The 26276-nt window shown below is 53.6% G+C and overlaps 1 protein-coding gene and 1 non-coding gene across 2 annotated transcripts in view; both read left to right on the top strand.

Moving 5' to 3' along the window:
• The window catches only part of LOC127039731 (zinc finger protein 250-like), a 522029-nt gene that overhangs the window by 443242 nt on the left and 52511 nt on the right, over positions 1–26276 (top strand). The gene's annotated exons all lie outside the window — the stretch shown is intronic.
• On the top strand, positions 23473–23554 carry TRNAL-CAA (transfer RNA leucine (anticodon CAA)). Its single transcript has one exon. It is a non-coding gene; the product is annotated as a tRNA-Leu (tRNA).

Genomic DNA, 26276 nt, shown 5'->3' on the forward strand with positions numbered 1-26276 from the left:
GACCTTCACTAGGTACAGTTCTACCAGCTATGGGCCAACATTAAAATAGTTCTGTTTGTTTTATCTTTCATTCAGCTTTGCAATTAATAGATCCCATTTAAAAACTGGAAGTGAAATAACTGAAGCAAGATAAGAAGAGAGCAGCGTTGGGCATAAGTGGGGGGAAACAATAAATGGAAAGAACCGACTATGCAAAAAGGAACATCGCAAACTATCAGAGCCTCAGACGCCCATCCAACAGAACCCACTCCAGCCAGGCATATCAAGCTGGGTCCCTGAAAAATCGCCCAGCCCATCTGGCAGTGAACGCTGCGTGTTCCAGCCAGAGCTATGGTGTGTGCGTCTGCTCTGCTGACGTGCTGCTTTGGTACGGAAGGCACCATGGCCACAGGGAGCAGAGACATGGACTCGTACATAACACAATCCCAGATACACCTCCAATGTCACACCCCCACACCTCCCCACTGTCTGCCATCCCCTCCCCTACCTCCACATGGCCATTCTCAGCCTATTGCTAACACTTCTTCCCAGCCTTCAGCACAATAAATAAATAAAACATGGTGTTACAAAAGGTAGATCCTGCCAGAGAAACCTGATCTGGATGTCAGTAAGGTTTTTGACACAGTTCCACATGGGAAACTATTTGTTATATTGGAGAAGATGGAGATTAATATGAGAATCGAAAGGTCAATAAAGAATTGGTTAAAGGGGAGTCTACAAGGAGGTCATACTGAACTGTGAGTTGTCAGGCTGGACAGAGTTACTAGTGGAGTTCCTCAGATCAGTCTTGGGACCAATCATACTCAACACTTTTATTAGTGATCTTGGCACAAGAAGTGGGAGTGGGACACAAAGCCGGGAGGGATTGCCAATATGGAGGAGGACAGGAAAATCATACAAGAAAATCTGCATGTCCTTGAAAGCTGGAATAATAGAAATGGGATGAAAATGAACAGTGCACAAATTCTAATTGCATAATTTTGCAATAAGCTGGGGATTTATCAATTGAAGTGACAGAGGAGGAGAAAGACCTCCAGGATAATTATGAGCTGCCAACGTGATGCAGTCATGAAATAGGTTAATGCAGTCCTAGGATACATCAGGTGAGGTATTTCCAGCAGATACATGAAAGGGTTAGTACTGTTATACAAAGCACCGATGAGACCTCATCTGAAATACACCTCTACCTTCTGCCCTTAAAGTCGTTGAGTCTATAAACTGTGCTTTGTGTTGCACAGACACCGATGGAGATCAGGGCCCCATCGTGCAGCACATGGCAGAGAGTCTGACTGAGATCAGCACCCCCATTTTGCTGGGCACTGCACAGAGAGGGACAGTCCTTGCCCCAAAGAGATCACAATCCAAGGAGACAATGGGTAGGAGGAAAACAGAGGGGGGCTGTGACTTCCCCAAGGTCACCAAGCAAGTCAGAGACAGAGCCAGGAACATACCCCGTTAACACCAGAGCCACATCACTCACAGCCTGGAAAGGTCCCCACACCCCATTGTATTAGGCTGCAGGAAGAGGTGGTTTGTCCATGGATGCACAGGCTGTCTTGGCAGGGCAGCTCAGCTGCAGTCCCTGCACACAGCTGGGTGTGTGTGTCATAGGTCAGGAGAAGTCAGTGTCCAGTCCTGTGGGGCTGTGTTCCTGGCTCATACCTCCAGCACTCACTGCTGCCCCTCTTTTACCAGCTGCACTGGTCAGCCAGCCCCAGGCCTCTATGAGGTCACTGTCCCTCCCACTCCACCACTTCAAACCTTCAAACAGGGACATGGTGCACCGGTGTCAGAGTGCACTAGTGTAAAGTCTGTCTGTACTAAGAGTTTGCACCAGTGCCTAAAACACCAGTGTGGCAGAGACCTTCAGTGCCCAAAACAGCAGTACGGTGGCACTAGAACTGGGATCTAGTTCTAGCTCTGTCACAGACCTTGCACACATCAATGATTCTCCTCCCAACTTTAGTCTTTTTACCCAGCTATCCACTCACTGGGGTCTCCCCTCTCTCCAGAGCTCCTCACAACTAAAATCTGTGTGCGTGTCACCAGAGCTGAGCTAGTTCAGCTCTGGAATAGTCTTACAAGGGGGGCTGTGGAGTCTCTTTCCCTGGAAGTTTTTAAGAACTGGTAGGACAAACCTCTGCCAGAGATAATCAATATATACTTGGTCCTGCCTCAGCAGAGAGAGCTGGACTTGATGACATCTTGAGGTCCTATCTAGCCCTACATTTAAAGGATGCTATGCGATATATACGTATAAAACATACAGAGAAAAACCACACAACAACATGATGTCAGGCCGATCAAAAAAACAACAACAAAACAAAAAACTACACTGCATAGCATAAAATGACACAATACTAAGGAGAAGAAAGCAACACAATGCAAACTAACACATCTTAGGAAAAAAGTACACAATGCAAAACAACAACTCAAACCAAGATAACACAGACACCAAAGAAGCTAAGGCAAAACAACGCATCATAAAACTATGCAACATAATGTGGTGCATCATAGTTCCAAAAGGCACCATGCAAAATAGCTCAGCATAGAACAGGACACAGCACAAGAGAGAATTATTTCAGTGTAGACCTGGAAGGGATCTTGAGAGGTCGCCTACTCCAGCCTCCCGTGATGAGGCAGAACCAAGTATCCCTAGATATTCCCAGACTGGTGGATCTCTAACCTGGTCTTAAAAATCTCCAGTGAAGAAAATTCCACAGTCTCCCTTGGAAGCCAACGCAAGGCAAACACAGACCAGAACAACACTGTACACACACATGCTGGGCTTGTGGATAAGGGCAGAGGGAAGACCTGAAACAATCTGGGTTCAGTTCCCACTTTTGCCCCATATTCTCCATGCAAACTTGAGCAAATTACTTTAGCGCTCTGATCTTCAGTTTCCTCATCTGTAAAATTGAGAGTCGCCTCTCACAATTGGCCTACTTAGCCTTTGAGCTTTTTGTGGCAACGGCTCTATCATTGTGGGCATGTCTACACTGCAGTCAGACACCGGCGGCTGGCCCTGTGCCCGCTGACTTGGGCTCACACGGGCTCAGGCTGTGGGGCTGTTTAATTGTGGTGTCGATGTTCTGGCTGGGGCTGCAGCCCAAGGTCTGGCACCTTCCCACCTCGCAGGGTCCTACAGCCTGGCTCCAGCCTGAGCCCAGACATCTACACTGCAATTAAAGAGCCCCTTTGCCTGAGCCTGGTGAGCCTGAGTCAGCTGGCAAGGGCCAGTGGGGGGTTTTAATGGCAGTGTAGAGATACCCTTGGTGTCTTTTCCGCACCTATCACAATGGGGACCCTGATCTTGGTCAGTGTCTGTGCAGGGCCGTGCACAACAGGAAGCCTGATCTCAGTTGGGGACTCTGCAGCTCCCAGCATTACAGGATCCCTGATTTTGTTTAGGGGCCCTGCAGCAACTGGCAAAATGTGGGGGCAGGATCTCTGTCACGGTCTGTGCAGTGCCCAGTACAGTGCTGGGGTGTGATCTTTGTTAGGGTCAGTGCAATGCCAGACCCAACCGGGACACAGATCTCAGTCAAGGTCTCTGAAGTGCCCAGAACAATGGAGGCAGCGGTTTGGGTCACAGTTGTGCGCTGCCTGGCACAAGGGGGGCTGTGATCTCGGTGCAGGTCTCAGTTTTACCTGGACAACAGTGGGGTCTGATCTCACCTGGGGTCTCTTCAGTACCTGGCAGAAAAAGGCCCAGATCTCAGCTGGGGTCCCTGCAGCGCCTGGCAGAACAGGGCCACGCTCTGTATGATAGGAGCCCTGATCTCAGTCACACACCTGGAGAGAAAAGCAGGAAGATTTTTGAGAATTTGAAATCAGTATTTCAGAACTGAGGAGAAAATGGGGCACAAACTAAATATTTGCCAATATAAGAGACAAGCATCAACATACGGGGAGATTTTATGTCACCATTCAACAGTTCAAGAGAAAAGAGGGGAAATTGGAGGGGATTACACAGGGATATTGAATCAACAACAGGATGGGACGGATTCTTCCTGCCTCACACTCACAGGGCCAGGAGGGAGCCCTGGGTGATGTCTTTTCACAGGGGAAAGGAGCGGGGCTGGAGTCAGGTCACTGGCTGTGGGGAGGGGCTGGCAGTGGGGTCTGGGAATGTGACTAACAGGTGATGGGGAGGGAAGAGTAGCTGGACTAGGAAACCTGGGGCTGGGCCCTCTCTACGGGGGACACTTGCTCCTCCCTCCCCTTCCTGGCCCTTCCCACGCCCTGTTGCCAGCAGAGGGGCCACCCCAGCCCAGCCCAGAGCTGTCCCTGTCTCAGGGCCCCCCCAGCCCAGAGGTGTCCCTGTCTCAGGCCCCCCCAGCCTCTGCCCAGTTCAGAAATCACTCAGGGGAACCTTTTCCCACCCGCACAAGGACAAATCCCTGCAGGTGAAAATGGGGGAAACACCCCAAACCTGAGATCTGAACTGGCCATTGGCGAAGGGCAGAGAAAATGGGGCACAATGGGGGGAGGGGAACAGGGAACTTCTCAGGGTTTGGGGGAGGGGGGGTCACCCTGGGCGCTGCTCGTTGCTCTCTAGGGAGAAAGGGGGCAGGACGGGAGAGGAGGGGGGTCCCCACGGGGGGGCAGCGGTAAATCCGAGGGGATCTCAGCCCCCCCCTTTCTCTCCCCGCTCCTCGGGGGTCACCTGCTCCCCCCCCCAGGCCATGTCCGGGCTGCACAGACATTTCCCGCCCGCCCCTTTCCCAGCCCCCGCCCGGCCCCACACAGGGACCCCAGTGGGGCCGAGTCCCTCCCCCCGCGGGGCCCCAGGGCAGATCCTGGCCAGGCCCGGGGGGTGCTGGGCTCCTGCGGGGACAGCAGCTCCGAGCCCCCCGCGGGCGCTGCCCCCCCCCGGGAGCAGATCCCGGCGCTGCGAGATGCCGGGTCCCCCGGGGCAGAGTCACCGCCCGGCCCCGCCCCGCCCCCGGGGTTCGCTCCGGGACCTGGAGCTGCAGCTCCGCAGCGGGGCAGGGCCCGGTCCGGGCCGGGCGCGGGGGGGGGTTAATGAAGGGCTCTCCCGCCGCGATCTGCGCATGCCCAGAGCCCCCACGGCACAAACCCTTCTCCGGCCCCGGGACAGGCTCCAACGGCCCCGCGCGAGCCAGACAGAACTCGGCTCTTCCTCCCCCCGACGTCACTTCCGCTCTGGGGAGAATCGGGAACTACATCTCCCAGCCTGCCCCGGGGCCGCTTCCGCCCTCTCCAGCCCAAGTAAAGGAGGTCCCCGGGGCCAGGCAGACCGTCTCCCCGCCCCTCCTCCTTTTCCCCTGCTGAGAGACCAGCCCCCCCCCCGCCTTTTCCCGGGGAGCGGTTTAATACAGCGGCAGCGCTGGGAGGGCTTGTGACCTCTAAACAGCCGCCAATCTCCAGCCTTGACCCCCCCAGCGCACCCCAAACTCCCAGCTCCCCCCAGCCTTGACCCCCCCAGCGCACCCCAAACTCTCAGCTCCCCCCAGCCCTGACCCCCCAGCGCACCCCAAACTCCCAGCTCCCCCCCAGCCCTGACCCCCCAGCGCACCCCAAACTCCCAGCTCCCCCAGCCTTGACCCCCCCAGCGCACCCCAAACTCTCAGCTCCCCCCAGCCCTGACCCCCCAGCGCACCCCAAACTCCCAGCTCCCCCCAGCCCTGACCCCCCCAGCGCACCCCAAACTCCCAGCTCCCCCCAGCTCTGACCCCCCAGCGCACCCCAAACTCCCAGCTCCCCCCAGCCCTGACCCCCCCAGCGCACCCCAAACTCTCAGCTCCCCCCAGCCCTGACCCCCAGCGCACCCCAAACTCCCAGCTCCCACCTCCAGCTGCTCCCCCCCGCCCGGCTCTGACACCCCAGATCCACCCCCCGGCTCCCCCTCCCCTCGCTCCCGGGCCCAGCCTGGGCTCCGAGCTCTGCAGCCGAGCCGGGCCCGGTGTAACGATTGAAACAGTGACCGCTCCAGATTCCCGACTTTGGCTGCACCGAGCATGCGCAGATGAACTGAGCATGCGCAGTAACCTTTGCTGTCGCCTCTGCCCTCACTGCTGCTTACGATTTGCTGCCTCCTCTTTGGGGGGGTTTAAAAGCACCAAGGGGGGCAAATCGCAGCGGGGGGGCTTCCAGGTTCTGAGCCTGGGGCAAAAATTTACTGGCCAGGGGGGATCAAACTGCTGTAGGTAGCGGCGGGAGGGGGCTGAAGGGGGAAAATCGGGGGTGAGGGGTGGTAGCCGGGGTTAAGCCCGGCGGGGGAGACGCTGCCAGACCCTGTGCAGGGACAAACCCCCCGTTTAAGGAGGGGAAGAGGGGGGAACAGCGACCCCTGGGGATGAGCCATCTGCTGTGCTCGCAAATCTGGGGGTGTCGGGGTTGGTCGGGGGGGGCAGAGGCTGTTTTCGTTCTGCTCCCAGGACGCTGCATGTCAGCCCCGGAGCAGGGGCCGGGTTCCTGGGGCTGGGCACAGACCTCCCAATTCCTATATTGTCAAAGCTTAGACACCGCAGCTCCTCTCTGACTCACACAAGTGTTGCAGGGCTGTTACTGCTCCAGCCAGGAGGCTGAATGCAGTGAAATATTGTACAGACGCCCCCTCCCTCCCTCAAACTCTGCCTCTCACGTTTTGACTTTGTAAAAGTGTCTCTGTCAGTTTCTATGTCTATATGAAATCACTGCAGCTTCTCTCTCTTACACAACGTGCTGAGTTGCTAACTCCCTCCCAGAGCCCACGTGTCTGCACCCCCTGCTATACCCCAGGTCAGAGCCTGCACCCCTCACTCAAACACCCAGCCCAGCACAAGGGCACTGTTTACAACCCGGGAGCTGCCAGACGGGCACTGTCCAGCCCAGCCCTGTGCTGCCATCCTGCTTCTTCCCCTTCGGTGTGGGCCCATGCTGCACCATGCTACCCCCCTGCCCAGCACCCCTCTGGCTCCCTACGCCCAGTGCCACACCATCCAGAGACCCCGCCACACACACCCCTGCCCAGCACCCCTCTGGCTCCCTATGCCCAGTGCCACACTACCCAGAGACCCCTCCACACACTCCTGCCCAGCACCCTTATGGCTCCCTACGCCCAGTGCCACACTACCCAGAGACCCCCACACACACACACACCCCTGCCCAGCACCCCTCTGGCTCCCTACGCCCAGTGCCACACCACCCAGAGACCCCTCCACACACTCCTGCCCAGCACCCTTCTGACTCCCTACGCCCAGTGCCAGACCACCCAGAGACCCCCCCCCCCACACACACCCCTGCCCAGCACCCCTCTGACTACCTACGCCCAGTGCCACACCACCCAGAGACCCCTCCACACACCCCTGCCCAGCACCCCTCTGGCTCTCTACTCCCAGTGCCACACCACCCAGAGACCCCCACACACACACCCCTGCCCAGCACCCCTCTGACTCCCTACGCCCAGTGCCACACTACCCAGAGACCCCTCCACACACTCCTGCCCAGCACCCTTCTGGCTCCCTACGCCCAGTGCCACACTACCCAGAGACCCCCCCACAGCCCTGCCCAGCACCCCTCTGGCTCCTTACGTCCAGTGCCACACCACCCAGAGACCCCTCCACACACTCCTGCCCAGCACCCCTCTGGCTCCCTATGCCCAGTGCCACACCATCCAGAGACACCCCACACACACCCCTGCCCAGCACCTTTCTGGCTCCCTACGCCTAGTGCCACACCACCCAGAGACCCCTCCACACACACCTGCCCATCACCCCTCTGGCTCCCTACACCCAGTGCCAGACCACCCAGAGACCCCCCCACACACACACACCCCTGCCCAGCACCCCTCTGACTACCTACGCCCAGTGCCACACCACCCAGAGACCCCTCCACACACCCCTGCCCAGCACCCCTCTGGCTCTCTACTCCCAGTGCCACACCACCCAGAGACCCCCACACACACACCCCTGCCCAGCACCCCTCTGACTCCCTACGCCCAGTGCCACACTACCCAGAGACCCCTCCACACACTCCTGCCCAGCACCCTTCTGGCTCCCTACGCCCAGTGCCACACTACCCAGAGACCCCCCCACAGCCCTGCCCAGCACCCCTCTGGCTCCTTACGCCCAGTGCCACACCACCCAGAGACCCCTCCACACACTCCTGCCCAGCACCCCTCTGGCTCCCTACGCCCAGTGCCACACCATCCAGAGACACCCCACACACACACCCCTGCCCAGCACCCCTCTGACTACCTACGCCCAGTGCCACACCACCCAGAGACCCCCACAAACCCCCGTGCCCAGTGCCCTCCCAGACCACTTCCCCACCTACTCAGAACCCCCCAACAGATCCTCTTACTGCCCAGTCACCCCCTAGCTGAAGACCCCCCACAGCCCTTCCACAACTGAGCCCCCCCACAGATCCCCTCACTGCCCCACCACCACAACTGCACAGTGCCCCACACAGACACCCCACACTTCCCAGTGCCCCAACACACACAGATCTCCCCACGCCCCCACTGCCCAGCATCCCCCCAGACCCACTAGAGACCTACCCTCCCACATGCAGTGGTGAGCTGAAGCCAGTTCCCACAGCTCCAAGAACCGGTTGCTAAAATCAGACCTCCGTGGAGAACCGGTTGTTAAAGGGCCAGGAGGTGGGCAAAGAACTCCAGTCCACAGGCTGGACTCAGGACCGGCACTAGTGTTTTTAGCGCCCTAGGTGCACGGCCATTTTGCCATCCGTCGTGCTGATCCGTGGCTCCACTGGAGCTGCCGCAGGCATGCCTGCGGGAGGTCCATTGGAGCCTTGGGAGCAGTTGACTGTCCGCAGGAATGTCTACTGCAGGTCCACCGGAGCCGCCTGCCACCCCACCCCCGGCAAAATGCCGCCCCCCAATAATCCTGGCACCCTAGACGATTGCCTAGGCCACCTACATGGAAGCGCCGGCCCTGGCTGGACCATCCTGTTGCTCCCAGGATTCCCAGCTGGGGAGGCTGAGGCTCCCCTGGCCCTTGCCCTGTTTCCCCCCACTGCAGCGTGTTCAGCCACCGACATCAGCTTGGCAGCTCAGCTGAGCTTGAGAGTGTTGTCCTGCTGCCGCTTTTTGAGAGGTCTGGCAAGGTGGGGGTGTGTGTGTGTCCTGCTGCAAGCTCCAGGGCTGGCCAGAGGAGAGGGGAGGGGGCAAGCGGGGCAACTGGCCCGGGCCCTGGAGGGGCCCCCAGCCCCACCAGTATGTCTCCCCCAGCCCCAGCTCCCCACCCTTAAATCAGAACTTTTTATAGTGAACTGGTTGTTAAGATTTTGGCAGCTCATCACTGGCCACACCCTAACCCCCAGCCACAATAGCCAGCCCTGATGGGAGGTGACTGTGTCTGCCAGGCTGAGCTGGCAGCGCAGCCAGAGCTGGTACTGGGATAGGAAAACTCCGGCCCCTTGGGAGTGGTGCAATCAGCCGGGCTGGAGAATAGCCTACCCAGGCCAAGCTCCCTCAGGACCCAGTTAAGCCTCTCCCCACCCCCTACTGTCCCCTGTGACTGGCCGAGACTGGCTCAGCCTCTGCACCAGTCCCAGGTGGCTCTTCCCCCGGGGAGGCAGGTGGGACCCCACAGGTCCCAGGCAGTGGAGACAGCTCAGAGCTGGAGCATTGCTGGGGAGCAGGGCAGATCCCTGAGACATGACTCCCGAGATCCCACCCAGCCCACCCACACCCATTGGCCCCGTGGCCATCAGCCTTGCCAAGCGCTCGAGTTCGCGCACGCGCGCACACACACACACACACACGCACACACTTCTCTCTCCCTGCTTTCCTATCACTAGTTATGTTACTACAGGATGAAATGTAGACATCCCATAAAATAGCTAGTTCCACACTGTTCTTCATACCTCAGATCACTGAAATGCAGCTTGGCATTTGAGATACTGTATGACTGTAGTACAGTTTGCGACATCACAGAAACCTTCCTCTCTCCAAGTTTACATCTCACCACACCCTTTAGCAATAACGTAACCATTAAACAGGTTCTGAATCAGTCATCTTTCTTCCCAATTTAGTTTTAACAAAAATGCTGCAACATAAGTAGCTATGGGAGATGGCAGTGCAACTACTAGGTATCAATGGGGGAAAAGTGTGCGAGTAATGTCCTGGATATACTGGCATGGCTGGCTTTAGGCCAATTCAACCAATTCCCCTGAATCAGGCCCTGCCCCGGTTCGGTGTACTGGCAAGAGCGAGTGCGCTGTACTGGGCTGGTCTGGCTTCCCCAGGGGGCAATTTAAAGGGCTTGGGACTCCCAGCAGGGGCTGGAGCGAGCCCTGCATCCCCTGCCCTATCTCCAGCCAACCATCCCCTGCCCTGTCTCCAGGCAACCCCTGCCACACACCCTTGCCTGAAGCCAGCCAGTCCTGCACTCCTCTGTCTCCAGCCCTGCCAACCCATGCCTCAGCCCCCTCTGGCCCTGCCTGAAGCCAGCCAGCCCACCCCACCCCACACATACCTATCTCCAGCCATGCCCACACCCCTTGCCCTGGTGTGAGTCACTGTGTGTCCCAGGAAGAGGGGTGCAGGGCCAGATTCCACCACACTCCGTGACACCCCCTAGCCCCTCCGGGACCCCTGCAGCCTGGACGTAGGTATCTGTGCCCCCCACCAAACTCCTGAGCCCCCCTCCGACCCCCTACAGCCTGGACCTAGATATCTGTGCCCCCCACGAACTCCCTAAGCCCCCCGGGGACCCCTTGAGCCTGGACGTAGGTGGAACCCTTCTGCCAGGCTGAACTTATAGCAGCAAGGACTGGGTTCAATACATAGGGGTCCCTTCCCTACAATGTAATGCAAACGAGCTCGAGCCCCCACCCAGTGACATGGGAAAATTTTACATACGCACCGCTAGGTGCCTCAAAGAGGCAATACTTCCCCTCTCGCAAGCACAGAGTCTGGGTGTAGCAGAAAATGTTAAATAACGTGAGATAAACAACACAGCATTAAATTGGGAAAACACCTCAACTAGGCCGTGTCCTTTTCCCTGGGCTCATGAGTCCAGCAACCCCAAAATCACCCACAGTCCCATAGCCCCAGAGTTCAAGAGTCTATCTGCAGGGTTTTTCCCCCTGCCAGCCTGAGTAGAAAGGGGCACCTTACGTGGTCCACTGCCGACTGCTCTGCCTCTCCATGGGATTCTGCTTTTGCCTTCCCCACAAACTGCTCAGCTCGGTCCACCAGCTGACCTGTGTTCTGCTCCAGCTGTCCCCCAAAACTGCTAAACTCACCTCACTCCGTGGGCCACTCCCACAACCTGCTCCTGTCTGCCAACTACTGTGCTCTGCGATACAGTTTCAAACTCCCCCACAAGCTAACACATCTTTTCAGTGATTTCAGCTCAAGAACCTAGAATTTCAACTCTTAAAAAAATCAAAAATCAACACTGCTATTCAACTGTTAAAAGAAAAAAAGTGTAATTGGTGGCTCTAGCTCACCCAAGGAGCCCACTCCCTTGTCTAGCGAGTGCCACTCAATTGGTGGTGAGAATCACTGTCTCAAAGCAGTTTCACAGTTCCTCATCCACACAATCAGGGTGACAACACTCCACATCTCATGCCCCAACAACAAATAAATGGGATACCACAGCTACCAAAGCAACCATCCCAGGCTGCCGTGGCCGTGTCAGGCGGGGTGGGTGTGCCTATGCAAACACGATCAGCCCCTGAAATTCTTTTCCACACTCACCATAATTCACCACCAGATGTCAGGGTAGAGTTCATCCTGCTTCTGCTTACATAGGTATCTGTGCCCCCCCACCACCAGCCCCAAATCACACCGGGGCCCATCTATCCTGGATAAAGGTATCTGTGCTCCCGACAAACCTCTAAGCCCCCCAGGGAACCCACAAGCCCAGATGTAGGCATTGTATGCCCCACAAACCCCCTAAGACCCGCAAGATCCCTCCAGCCTGTAGGTAGGTATCTGTGACCCCCAGAGCCACACAAAGACCCTCGGGACCCCTACAGCATGGATGTTTGTATCTGTGAACCCCACAAGCTGCCTAAGCTACCCAGGGCCCCCTACAATCGGGACATAGGTATCTGTTCCCCCCCAACACACCTAATCCCCCCCAGACCCCCTCCAGCCTAGACGTAGGTATCTCTGACCCCACGAATCCCCTAAGCCATGACGGGACCCCTCTAGCATGGACATAGGTATCTGTGCCCCCACAACCCTCCTAAGACCCCCAAAACCCCTCCAGCCTAGACGCAAGTATCTGTGCCCCCCATAACCCTCCTAGGCCATGATGGGACCTCTCCAGCCTCAACATAGTTAACTGTGCCCTCACAACCCCCCTAAGCCCCGCGGAATGCCTCTAGCCTAGACGCAGGTATCTGTGCCCAACACGAACCCCCTAAGGCCCCCAGGACCCCTCTTGCCTGGATGAAGGTATCTGTGCCCCCCACAAGCCCCTAAGCCCCCCTCGGATCCTTATACCCTGGACATAGGTATCTGTGCACCCTCACGAAACCACTGATCCTCCCAGCGACCCCTACAGCATGGACATAGGTATCTGTACCCCAAAATGCCCAAAAGTAATCCCAGGCCCCCTACAGCCTCGAAATAGGTATCTGTGCAACCCCACATCTCCCTAATACCCCCAGAACCCCTCCAGCCAGGATGTGGATATTTGTGACCTCCAGGAACCCCCAAAGCCTCCCCAGGACTTCTCCAGCCTGGACATAGGTATCTCTAACCCCAACAAGCCCACTAAGACAAATAGGGGCCCCTCCAGCCTGTTTGTAGGTGTGTGTATGCTGCACAAACACCCTAAGCTCCCCAGAGCCAGCTTCAACTGGGACGTAGGTATCTGCACAATCACAATCCTTTAAGTCCCCCGGGACCCATACGTAGGTTCTTGTGCCCCTCACCAACTCCCTAAACCCCCAGGGACCACTACAGCCTGGACCTATGTATTTGTGCTCACCACAACCCCCTAAGCCGTCCAGGGACCTCTCCAGCCCGGAGGTAGATATTTGTGTCCCCCATGAAGCCCCTAATCCCCAACAGAATCCCTCCAGCCTAGACGTAGCTATCTGTGCCCCTCAGTACCCCTAAGCCCCAGCAGGGATCTCTACAGCCTCTACGTAGGTGTGATGCTCTGTGCATTACCCTGCGTGGCCACACGGTGTCACTGTTGCTCCATGCGGGAAATGCTCTGTGCATTACCCTGCGTGGCCACATGGTGTGACTGGTGCTCCATGCGGGATATGCTCTGTGCATTACTGTGATGGAGTAGGGACTGTCTGTGTGGGGGATGGGAGAGCAGCAGGTGACCTTAGGACCGGATACATGCTCAGCCTGTAACCTGAGCTGGGCAGGAGGGAGAGTGTCAGCAACTTTGCCCGGGAAGCTGGACACAGGAAGGGGCCGGCTGGAGGGAGTTGGGTTAGTTCAGTTTCGGTTTTGGTCTGGGTGGTTGGAATTCAGGGAATCCCAAACTGGGAATTAAGTTTCCTGAAGCCCCAGAAGGACTCGATTGCGGGATCCTGCTTGTGTCTCCAAGTTCTGCTGTATCCTTTGCTCCTGTTGTCCAATAAACTTTCTGTTTTACTGGCTGACTGAGAGTCACTGTGAGTCCCAGGAAGAGGGGTGCAGGACTGGACTCCCCCACACTCCGTGATAGACCCTAAGCCCCTCCAGGACCCCTGCAGCCTGGATGTATGTATCTGTGCCCCCCACCAAATACCTAAGATCCCTGGAGACCCCTCCAGCCTGAACTTCGGTATCGGTGTCCCCCACAAGCTCCCTAAGCCCCCCAGGTACCTATACAGCCAGGACATTTGTATCTGTGCCCTATAGGGACTCCATAAGCCCCCCGGGACACTCCAGTGTGCACGTAGGTATATGTGCCCCTCAGAAACCCCCTAACTCCCCAGAAACCCCTACAGCCTGGACGTAGGTATCTGTGCACCCCAAGGCCCGTAAGATCCCCCGGACCCCTACAGCCTGGATGTAGGTGTGATGGTGCTGCCCGTGAGAGCCAGCTGAGATCACTCAATCAGAGTGAACCGCAAACAAAACAGGACAGACAAATTCCAAACACTGCTGGTTATTCCGATACTTAGATTTACCAAGCCAACACAAAACAGCTTCTGTAGTACCTCACTGGTTACTTAGAAGTTTAAACCACGCAGTTCCCTTAAAGTACCCAGAATCAGGCCTCCGTCCAGACACACCTGTGAGATATGATGATGATTCCTGAAACTCTTACTTCATCGTGTTAAAGAAAAGATTCTTCCGATCCCAAAGGATCAGCTACATACCCAGGTTCAATTATAACTTAGATCTTACCTAAAGTACATGCAATAGCCAATTCTTATTAACTAAACTAAAATTCATTAGAAAAGAAAAGAGACAGAGTGTTGGTTAAAAGATTAATAAACATATCGACCTGAATTCAATTTTTGAGGTTCAGATACATAGTAGAGGTGAGCTTGTAGTTGCCAAAAGTTCTTTTAGAAATAGTCCATAGGTTATAGTCCAATTTCCATATTCCAGGTGGCTCCAGAAAATGACTGGGGATCTCAATCCTTGTGTCTTAAGGTTTCCCCCTCTTGAAACCCAAAGCAGATCTGAGATGAAGAAGGATCGTGTCCCAGGGTTCTTATACATTTCCAGCAGCCTTTCGGCCTGAGAAGACAATAGGCTTAACTCTCCTTCCAAGCATCCTGGCAATTAGTACAGAATAATTTATTCATTAAACAGTTCAGATACAGATTACCACAACCTTCAAAGAGACACATAGACAATAATACTATTTCACTCAAGTATCATCATTAATGTTAATATTCCTTTTTTGCTCTTTGAATTAAAACTATAGCAATAGAGAAGACTTGTCTGCTTACATCACAAGACCTGAGCAAACATCTCCCCTTTTACCTCTAACAATGCAGACTTGCATTTCAAAGCTCTGTTCATTTACATATCTTGCTAACCAGTTCTTAAGGTTCACCCATGGGTCAGATCAGTCGGTGAGGTGAGTTAATTAACTCTTTCTGGCCCTGTCACCTTTCAATGAGATATTAGATTATACTTATAATGTCACAGTCGCGGTGAGTCGACTGCTGCAGCTCCCCGTAGACTCTGCCTGTATCTCTCACCGAGCTGGAGTACAGCAGTCGAGGGGAGAGCACTCGATGTGTTGCATAGACTCATAGGTCAGAAGGGACCAATATGATCATCTAGTCTGACCTCCTGCACAAGGCAGGCCACAGAATCCTACCCATCCACTTTTATAACAACCCCTAACCCAGGACTGAGTTATTGAAATCCTCAAAATTGGTTTGAAGACCTCAAACTGCAGAGAATCCACCAGCAAGCGACCCATGCCCCACGCTGCAGGAGAAGGCAAAAAACCTCCAGGGCCCCTGCCAATCCGCCCTGGAGGAAAATTCCTTCCCGACCCCAAAACACTAGATGCGATATATCGACCCCCGCTGGATCGATTGCTGCCCACCGATTCGGCAGGTGGTATAGACATGCCCCGAGTATCTGGTGATTGGAGCTGGACCACGGAGGGGGACACATTGAAGGAACTCAGGAGCTAAGGTGCCTCTATTGTCAACTGTCAGGGCTGCTGTGGCTCGGAGGAGGGTGCTTGACTGCCTGGCAGGCTTAGGCACCCCAAGCCTGGGAGGCAGGAGAAGTGAAGCGGCCACGGTGTGCTCAGGGTGCTCGTGCTTGAAGCAGGGGTGAGCTGGGGTGAGGGGGGGTGCCGCAGGGCAGAACTGGGGAGTTGCCACAAGAGGGGAGCCTCAGGGTGGAAGGGGGGAGCTGCCACGGGTGGGGCACCTCAGGGTGGGGGCGCAGGGGGGGAGGGTGCAAGGTGGAAGTTTCGCCTAGAGACTGAAACATCCTTGCACCGGCCCTGCCTAATGCCCTGCCTACAGCCAGCCCTGCACCCCCTGCCTTGCCCTGCCAGCAGCCAGCCTCTGTCTCCAGACAGCCCTGCACCTTCTGCCCTGCCCACACCAGCCGCATCCTCCCTGCCCTACCTGCAGCCAGCCCTGCAGCAAAGCCCTTGACAAACCCCCAGCCCTGTCTCCAGCCATCTCCTGCTGCACCCCCATCTGGCCTTGCACAAAGCCAACCAGCCCCCCCACACACCCAGCCTGCACCAGCCCTGCACCCCCTGTCTGCAGCCAGCCCTGCATCCCCTGCCCTGTCTCCAGCCAACCCGATGCACCGCCCTGCCTGAAGCCAGCCAGCCCCATGCCCCTTACCCAGCCTGCAGCCAGACCCTACCTCCAGATAGCCCCATGTCCACTGGTGCCCTGCAGTACCCAGGGCAGTAACCCTGCACTTCTGCTTCAATGAGGGGGGCAGGGAGCATCTGGGACCCACACATGTGCACACCCTAGGGTGAAAAGACAGCAAGTGTGAAAAATCGGGGTGGGGGTGGGAGGTAATAGGATCCTAGATAAGAAAAAGACTCCAAAATTCGGACTGTCCCTATAAAATAAGGACATCTGGTCACCCTAGCACACCCCCAGGACTCCTGAGTTCCATTGCTGGGTTTCCTATTGTTTCCACTGCTGGTTCTTTTCCTTTTCCTGGGGGACTTTGGGCAAGTTGCTCCCCCCTTTAGGGCTCTGTCCCCAGCAGTCAAATGGGGATTTCATACTTTCCCGCTATTGGAAAGTGCTGGGAGAATCCCCCAGCAAAAGCTGCTCTGACAGTGCTAAGCAGCATCTGACCATTCAAGGTTGGAGCGCACTGCCCAGGAGGAGTGTTTGGCTCTGGGGTTTCACTTCAGCCCAGTGTAGAGAGAGGGGCCCAGCCATGGAGTTTGGCTCAAGAAGACCAAGTCTCCAATTTGTTAAGGACGTTTTGAATTTCAATCCTGTGCTCCAAAGTGCTTGGTGTCTGTTGCAAATTTTAGAAGCATGGTCTCCACTGCATTTTCCAAATCATTCATGAAAATATTGAACAGTACCGGACTCCAGACTGATGCCTGCCAGACCCACTAGGTACACCCTCTCAATTGGACAACCAAATATGGAGAAGGGCTCCTGGAGTCTGGGCTTTCAACCAGCTCTGCACCCACATTACACTGATTGCAGCTGGACTGCATTTCCCTCATTTGCTTGTGAGAATGTCCTACGTAACAGTGTCAAAAGCCTTAGTAACTGCAAGCTAGATCCCATCTACTGTTTACCCACCTCCACCAGGCCCGGAACCCTGCCAAAGAAGGAAAGAGGATGGGTTTGGAATGATTTGTTCTTGACAAATCCATGCTCACTCGTCCTCAGAACCAAATTATCCTGTAGGTGCTGCTGACAAATGGATTGTTTAAGAATGTATTCCAGTATTTCTCCAGCTATGGCAGTCAGGCTAGCTAGTCTGTAAGTCCCAGGGGTCTCTTTGTTCCCCTTTGAAAGATAGGTCCTGTCTTGTTCATGAATGGGAAGATGTTCTTTTTCAGGGATCTCAGACGAGAACTGGGGCACAACACCTGGTTTGTTAATGCCACAAAAACGGAGGCGGGAACCTCTTCTCTCCTGCTGGCAAAGAACCCCAGGTACCTAAAAGATAGGGACTCACTTCCTTGAAAGGGCTTTAAAAAGGCAGTGGTTAAAAAGTTTGGCCCCGACCATTCCTTGTTTCCACAGACTAGACACTTTAGCAAACTTTAGAATTCCTTGGTGCTAAAACACCGTGAAACTCCCCTTTCTCCTTCACAGAGGGCTTCAACACCCCTTCTCTCACTCAGGCTCACAACTGCCCAGAATTCGAGAACTGTCCCTGTTCCCATTGGAATAATTGGGAGGAGCCTGAGGTACAGAGAAGGGAGGTGACCTACCCAAGGGCCTACACAGCAAGGCGGTGGCAAAGCCAGAAAGAGAAGCCGCCAGTCAGACTCCTGTTCTAACAGACAACAAATCCCCCCAGAGGCAAGGATAGAGCTCAGGAATTGAGATGGTGGGAAAATTTCATTCCAACCATTTCTGTCCGAAAATCCCATTCAGACTAAACCAGTTTGTTTCTCAGAATCATAAGTGAGATGGAAGTTCTTTGCAAAAAGATTTTGTTGCAAAACAAAAGCATCTCCTGTTTGTCACAGTGTGTTAAATTGTGTCATCACACACAAGGAGGAGACACAGATCTTGAAAATTAGATAAGATGCTTCAGTCTGAGCTAAGTTGTTGCTGCTCTTAACAATTCCAAAATAAAAAAATACAAATAAAAAAGACTATTTCAGCTAATCTATTATGTCATAATCTGCTCTGAGTAAACCTGATGGGACACCTCATATTATGCATTACTCTTAGTGACACTCTCCAATGGATCCCCATCCTCCACCCACTATGAGGTAGGTAAGAGTGGATCATTATTATCCCTACTTGAAAGAGGGAGAAGCTAAGGCTGAGAAAGGAGAACTGACTTGTTTTAGGTCACACAGCCAGGCAGTGGCAGAGTTGGGAATAGGACTCAAGAGCCCTGATTTTCAAACCAACCATCGGATCTTGAATTTCAGACATTGAATGACCTGAATAATGTGCACTCAGATGAACTCCAGACCAACAACAGTGCACAGTAATTATTCAGCAAGTATTTGAGGAGAACTGCAATGTTAGAGAGAATCATCAACTGCTCAGAGACAATTAATGCAGAGAAGCAACAAAATTTGTCAAACATAGAATTGGTTCTGACTTATTTCCTTGGTCTTAAAAGAGAACAACATGGACCTGAATCTCCTCCCTGTGAAGAACCCCCTGCTCAGCCAATCAGGCTAGAGACTGAGGATGGGAGGCTGAGGATTCTTACCAGAGAGCCCAAAAGATGGCCCAGGTGACTGCTGGGGATCCCTGCCCAAGCACTATTTCAGTCCCACATTTTTGGGTGGATCTCTCACAGTGGGAGCTGCAGAGCACTCCCCCGCAACGCACACACACACACAAGCACACCTGCTGGTGTTGAGAGGGGAATAGGAAAAAGGTGAAAAGAAGCAAGAGAAGAAGAGAAAGGAGGGAAGGATGGATGGAGGAAAAGCTGAAACAAAAAGGACAAACCCTTATGTCCCCACTGATTCTAAGGGACAAAATCCCAGGTGCGCAATACAATTCTGCCTCCTTAAGCTCTTGTTTTCCATGCCTAGAATTCAACTGTCACCAGATGGATCAGACTGAACAGGTTTCAAACCTCCAGGAGGCTCTTACCTTCTAAACAGGGACGACTGTTTTCTAGTAAAATCACTACAAGGGAAGGAGAAAACTCGAAAGAGGTTCCTCCTGGTGCTCACATCTGTGAACCCGAATACTTTATCAGTCCTCAAGGAGAGACCTGGAGAAGGAGACTTGCTGACGCAAAGCCACAGGGGTCTCTGAGGTTTCCCTGGTTCCTTGTCCCTGTCCTGCCTGGCTGATGTCAGCATCTCTCTGTGAGGTCACCACCTCCCCAGCACCTTTGACCAATAGTCTGAGGTCCTGCAAAAGGCCTTTGTGATGTTACTGCCACACCCCTCCCTTGCTGTGCTAATGTCCTACCCCAGGCCAGGCACTTTGGAGGTTTGAGCTACTCCCTGTGGATCACCCCACTCAAGGAGTGTTCGTCCTAGGCAGCAAGTCGGCTAGACAGTAAAACATCAGATGCTGCTCCCAGTGCTACGCTCCGTTTTTCAGGAATTAGTCAACTTTATGGCCAGAAGAGACCATTAGAGCATCTAATCATATAATCATAGAATATTAGGGTTGGAAGGGACCTCAGGAGGTCATCTAGTCCAATCCACTGCTCAAAGCAGGACCAATCCCCAACTAAATCATCCCAGCCAGGGCTTTGTCAAGCCTGCCCTTAAAAACCTCTAAGGAAGGAGATTCCACCACCTCCCTAGCCATCCCATTCCAGTGCTTCACCACCCTCCTAGTGAAAAAGTTTTTTCCTAATATCCAGCCTAAACCTCCCCCACTGCAACTTGAGACCCTTACTCCTTGTTCTCTCATCTGCTACCAATGAGAACAGTCTAGGTCCATCCTCTTTGGAACCCCCTATCAGGTACTTAAAAGCAGCTATCAAATCCCCCCTCAGTCTTCTCTTCTGCAGACTAAACAAGCCCAGTTCCCTTAGCCTTTCCTCATTAGTCATGTGCTTCAGACCCCTGATCATTTTTGTTGCCCTCTGCTGGACTGTTTCCAATTTTTCCACATCCTTCTTGTAGTGTTGGGCCCCAAACTGGACACAGTACACCAGATGAGGCTTCTCCAATGCCGAACAGAGAGGAATGATCACATCCCTCGATCTGCTGGCAATGCCCATACTTATACAGCCGAGAATGCCGTTAGCCTTCTTGGCAACAAGGGCACACTGTTGACTCATAGCCAGCTTCTCGTCTAGTGTAACCCCTACGTCCTTTTCTGCAGAACTGCTTCCTAGCCATTCGGCCCCTAGTCTGTAACAGTGAATGAGATTCTTCCGTCCTAAGTGTAGGACTCAGCACTTGTCCTTGTTGAACCTCATCAGCTTTCTTTTGGCCCAGTTCTCTAATTTGTCTAGGTCCCTCTGTATCCTATCCCTACCCTCCAGTGTATCTACCACTCCTCCCAGTTTAGGGTCATCTGCAAACTTTTTGAGGGTGCAATCCACACCATCCTCCAGATCATCAATGAAGATATTGAACAAAACCAGCCGGAGGACAGACCCTTGGGGCACTGCGCTTGAAACCGGCTGCCAACTAGACATGGAGCAGTTGATCACTACCCGTTGAGCCTGATGATCTAGCCAGCTTTCTATCCACCTTACAGTCCATTCATCCAGCCCACACTTCTTTAACTTGATGGCAAGAATACTATGGGAGACCGTATCACTGCTTTCCCCTCATCCACAGAGCCAGTTATCTCCTCATAGAAGGTAATTAGGTTAGTCAGGCATGACTTGCCCTTGGTGAATCCATGCTGACTGTTCCTGATCACTTTCCTCTCCCCTAAGTGCTTCAGAATTGATTCCTTGAGGACCTGCTCCATGATTTTTCCAGGGACTGAGGTGAGACTGACAGGTCTGTAGTTCCCTGGATCCTCCTTCTTCCCTTTTTATAGATGGGCACTACAGTAGCCTTTTTCCAGTCATCCAGGACCACCCCCGATCACCATGAGTTTTCAAAGATAATAGCCAATGGCTCTGCAATCACATCCGCTAACTCCTTTAGCACCCTCGGATGCAGCGCATCTGGCCCCATGGACATGTGCTCGTCTCCAGTTTTTCTAAATAGTCCCAAACCACTTCTTTCTCTACAGAGGTCTGGTCACCTTCTCCCCATGCTGTGCTGCCCAGTGCAGCAGTCTGGGAGCTGACCTTGTTTGTGAAGACAGAGGCAAAAAAATCATTGAGTACATTAGCTTTTTCCACATCCTCTGTCCACTAAGTTACCTCCCTCATTCAGTAAGGGGCCCACACTTTCCTTGACTTTCTTCATGTTACTAACATACCTGAAGAAAGCCTTCTTGTTACTCTTAACATCTCTTGCTAGCTGCAACTCCGAGTGTGATTTGGCCTTCCTGATTTCACTCCTGGATGCCTGAGCAATATTTTTATACTCCTCCCTGGTCATTTGTCCAATCTTCCACTTCTTGGAAGCTTCTTTTTTGTGTTTAAGATCAGCAAGGATTTCACTGTTAAGCCAAGCTGGTCGTCTGCCATATTTACTATTCTTTCTACACATCTGGATGGTTTTTTCCTGCAACCTCAGTAAGGATTCTTTAATCCTTTAGAGGATTGGAACTGATTTCAGTGGAGTCACATGTTTGCTAGGTTTTTATGCATTTGCATAGGAAAACAGTGAGTGTTTCCATTCATTTCAGGGATCCCTATTCAGTGGAACTCCTCAACATAATGGAAATGCCATTATTTTTGTTAAAGGAAGAAGTTTATAAGGTGGCAAAGGGACTTGAACCAAGGACCATTTGATTTTCAGTCAAATACTCTACTACTGAGTTACACTCCCATGGCTGCTGTGGAGGTAAATCGGTGATCTTAAAGATTTTGAAGGACAGGCCCTGCCTCAGAGATCTCCTGTTCTTTTCCCAGACCACAGTGCTTTTAAAAATGGGGTTTGATTAAACTTATAGATACATGGAGACACCACAGCTTGCACACCCACCCACATAGCTTCCCCCAGTGACATAGCTACCACCTCTTGGGGAGATGGATTAACTACACGGACGGGACAGCTCTCTCCCCTCTGCTTAGAGCATCTTCATTCTTTATGAATAGGTAGGAAAGAACCTCCTGAATGGACAGTAACCAATTGATCAAATATTGCTGGGTCTGCATTCAATACGGGTAACTGGTCGTATTGGGCTGGATTAGTAGGAGCATTTCCAGCAGAACGAGAGAAGTGATTATTCCCCTCTATTCAGCACTGGTGAGGCCACATCTGGAGCATTGTGTCCAGTTTTTGCCCTCCCACTACAGAAACAAATTGGAGAGAGTCTAGGGGAGGGCAACAAAAATGATTAGGGGGCAGGGGATTTACGAGGAGAGGCTGAGGGCATGGTCACCCAGAAGGGGGGGGGCAAGTGGGGCAATTTACCCCAGGCCCTGCAGGGATCCCATGAGAATATAGTATTCTATAGTATTGCAACTTTTTTTTATGGAAGGGGCACCCAACATTGTTTTGCCTCAGGCCCCCTGAATCCTCTGGGCAGTTCTGTCCACGCCACCCCCTTGACTCATTCTCCTCCCTCTAAAGCCCCACCTGTGCTCTGCTCTCACTCCCATTTGGCCACTTCCCACTCCTGCTCTTTCTCTTTGACTGAGACCTGCTGGTCCACCTTTTGCTTGCTCCTCTCCTCCCCGAAGGCCTCCTTGTGTCTCTCCACCCCCGCCCCCAAGGTCTGCCTGCTGCCCCCACCTCTCTGCCCTTCCCCTGAGACTCACCCTGCCCAGCACTCACACCTCTCTTCCTCTCCTGAGACCCACCTTGCCCAGCACTCACACCTCTCTATCCCCTCCCCTGACCTGCCCTGTCCACCACCCACACCTCTTTGCCCCACCCATAAGACCGGCCCTGCCCACCACTTGCACCTCTCTGCCCCTCACCTGAGACCCATCCTGTCCACCTCTTTCCTCGGTCATCTCTTGTTATTCCTTGAAACATCAAGGATGGAATAAAAAGCTGAGTTTACTCCAGGGTGAGGAAAGAAAGGAGCCACCAACCCCCTGGCAAAGCTCAGTGCCCCAGAGAAAACCTGCCCCCTGCTACTGCAATCACTGATGTGCTGGGGATATGATGGTAAAGGAACTGTCTGAATGATCAAGGCAGGAAATGGACAACAATCTACAGGAACGTCATTGATCACAAACACACTCTCCTCATGCTCCAGCCAGAAGGGAAATGAGCAGGAATTCTTGCAGTTCAGCCAGGGACACACTTACACAATGGCACAGCAGTGTGTGTGTTGTGGAAGCTGGTTTGAGGGAACAATTGGAATTGATCACTCAGTGAGAACAGAACTGGAGAGTAGTGAGAGACAAATCTCAAGCAAGTAGTTGTGGCTGAGCGGTTAAGGGGATGGGCTCAAAATCCATTGGGGTTTCCCTGCACAGGTTCAAATCCTGGCAACTACAGAGGACGTTGTGGTTCTTCAGTTTCAACAGAGCTGGGTCTTGTCTCACGTCTCAAGCTATAACTACACTATTTGGTAGTGTGGTTTTAAAGTGTTTCAATTAAACAGCTGTTGCATGTGCACACTATGCCCCTTGTGTCACCAGCGCACATCCATGCTAGTGTAAGCAGAGTCAGGATAAGCTCTACCCTGACATCTGGTGGAAAGAATGTGAGAGAGTGTATTTGCATAGGCACGCCCACCCTATCCCAGACTGCCAAGCTGTGGGACTGCTTGGTGACAAATTGCTCACCCTCAGTTGGGTGGTACTGGCTAGACATGGGACATGGGTTCCAAAACCCAGAGAACTGAGAGAGAGAGGGAGGGAGGGAGGGAGGAGGAGGAGGAGGAGGAGGAGGGGGGGAGGGGGGGCGCGGCGCGGCGGCTGGGGACAGGTATTTGTGCCTGGTGGTGCAGTCTTCTTGTGGAGCCAGAAGCACCAGTTGCACCCCCTCCTCTCTCCACTGTGGAATGTCAGAGTTGTTTTTTTTATTCCCTCAAGAATTGAATTACAGGTTACTGAGCTGAAATCACTTTGGGCTAATGGTGCACTAGCACTGGGGCTCCCCTACTATGAGCTGGAATCACTAAGAGTTGAAATCACTAAAGAGCTGAAATTACTGAGCTGAGAGCACTGAGTACTGTGCTAACTAGTGGGGAGCCCAAAGCTATACTGTGGAACAGAGCTGCTGGCGGAGTGGAGCAGTTTGTGGGGACGGTTGGAGCGGATCACGGGACAGCTGGTGGCAGCGGAGCGACTGGCAGAGCGGAGTAGCTGTGAGCGGCCAGCAGAGCTGAGCAGTTTGCAGGGGCAACTGGAGCAGCTCACAGGACAGCTGGTGGAGCAGAGCAGCTGGCGGAGCGGAGCAGTTTCTGAGAACGGCTGGAGGAGCAGAGTGGAGCGGCTGGTAAAGCGGAGCAGTTCGTGGAGAAGGCGGGAGCAGAATCCACGGAGAGGCAGGGCAGTTGGTCCCGGATCACGTAAGGTGCCCCTTTCTACCAGGCTGGGGGGGGAGACCTGCAGATAGACTCTCGAACTTTGGGCTGCACTGACCCAGGACAGAGGCTTTTGGGACTGTGGGTGATTTGGGGGTTGCTGGACTCAAGAGCCCAGGAAAGAGGACACAGCCCAATTTCCTGGGGTGGGTCTTTGCTCACGGTTTGGTCTATGAACTCTAGTAGAGGTGTTTTTCCCAATTTAGTGTTTGTTGTTTATCTCATGTATTAAATCTTTTCTGCTACACCGAGACTCTGTGCTTGCGAGAGGGGAAGCATTGCCTCTTTGAGGCGCCTAGGGGTGTGTGTAAGATTTTCCCAGGTCACTGGGTGGGGGCTCGAGCTGGTTTGGCATTGGGTTATTGAAACGGAACCTCTGGATACTGAACCCGGCCCTTGTTGCTGCCAACTTAGAGGGGCAGAAGGGTTACACTAGACTCTTGGATGGCCACAGAGAGCAGTGCATTGTAGAGAGCAGTGCATTGTGGGTAGCTGTGCAAGTGGTTGCGGGTGCTTTGGAAAGGGTTTGCAAAGCCTCCTGGGCTGGTACAGTATCACACGATGTAGGTTTCTCTATCCCATTGTTCCATGGGAATCCTACTAGATTGCCAGCTGCTTTTCAACTGCAATGTATCTGGTGGGGTAGAGTGTGTGTGTGTGTGGGGAGAGGGAGTGTGTAGGCACACTGTCTCTAAGTTCAGACAGCTGCTGCAAGCAACCAGTCCTGAGGCAGGGGGAAGGGGACAGCCCCAACATCAGCCCCTGTTTCCCTCACTGGCTCAGCTCAGCTCAGCACAGCAGCCTCTGTGACACACACACACTGCTGTCTGCTTAGCTCTGTGTCAGGGGTGCTGGAACAGGGGCTTAGAGGGCCACGGCCCCACCACTCTTTACTGGCTGTTAGGACAAATGATGGAGTGGGGGGAAGGGTAGAGTCTTGGGGGGGGGAAGAGGCTTTCTGTGGGTGTGGCCTGGGGGGAGGGGTGGTGTGAGTGTGGGTCCTTGGGGAAGAGGTGTCATGGGAGCACCACAGTTCAGACAACAGTGCCCCCCCCCACATTTTAAGGAAGCTCCCTTCGCCCCTGCTCTGTGTTCATGGCGCGGGAGAGAGCAGCGTTCCACGGCAGTGATTTGCTCCCCAGGGCTCCGGCAGGGGGGCTCAGGCAGCGATTTAAAGGGTCCGGGGCTCTGGCCTCTGTAGGGAACCCTGGGTCCTTTAAATCCCCAGCTTGGGGAAGCTGGGCCGGGCTAGCAGAGCATACCCGCTCTTGTCAGTACCCCATACTGGACCGAACCGGCTTACTTTCACCTCTGGAAGGTCCTCACCTGGATCAATAACTGGTTAAAAGCTGGGAAACAAAGGGTAGGACTAAATGGTGAGTTTTCAGGATGCAAACAGGTAACTAGTGATGTCTGTACTGGGACTATTTAACATATTGATAAATGATCTGCTAAACAGTGAGGTGATAAAATTTGCAGATGATCCCAAATTACAGAGGATAGTTAAGTGCGAAGCAGCCTGTGAAGAGCTAAAAAGAGATTTCACAAAACTGGGTGAAAGGGCAACAAAATGTCAGATGAAATTCAATGTTGATAAATGCAAAGTGATGCACATTGGCAAACATAATCCCAACTCTACATATAAAACGATGGGATGTAAAATAGCTGTTGCAACTCAAGTGAGAGAT

This window comes from Gopherus flavomarginatus, chromosome 23 (assembly GCF_025201925.1).
Source record: "Gopherus flavomarginatus isolate rGopFla2 chromosome 23, rGopFla2.mat.asm, whole genome shotgun sequence".
In the NCBI taxonomy this organism is placed as follows: Eukaryota; Metazoa; Chordata; order Testudines; family Testudinidae; genus Gopherus; species Gopherus flavomarginatus.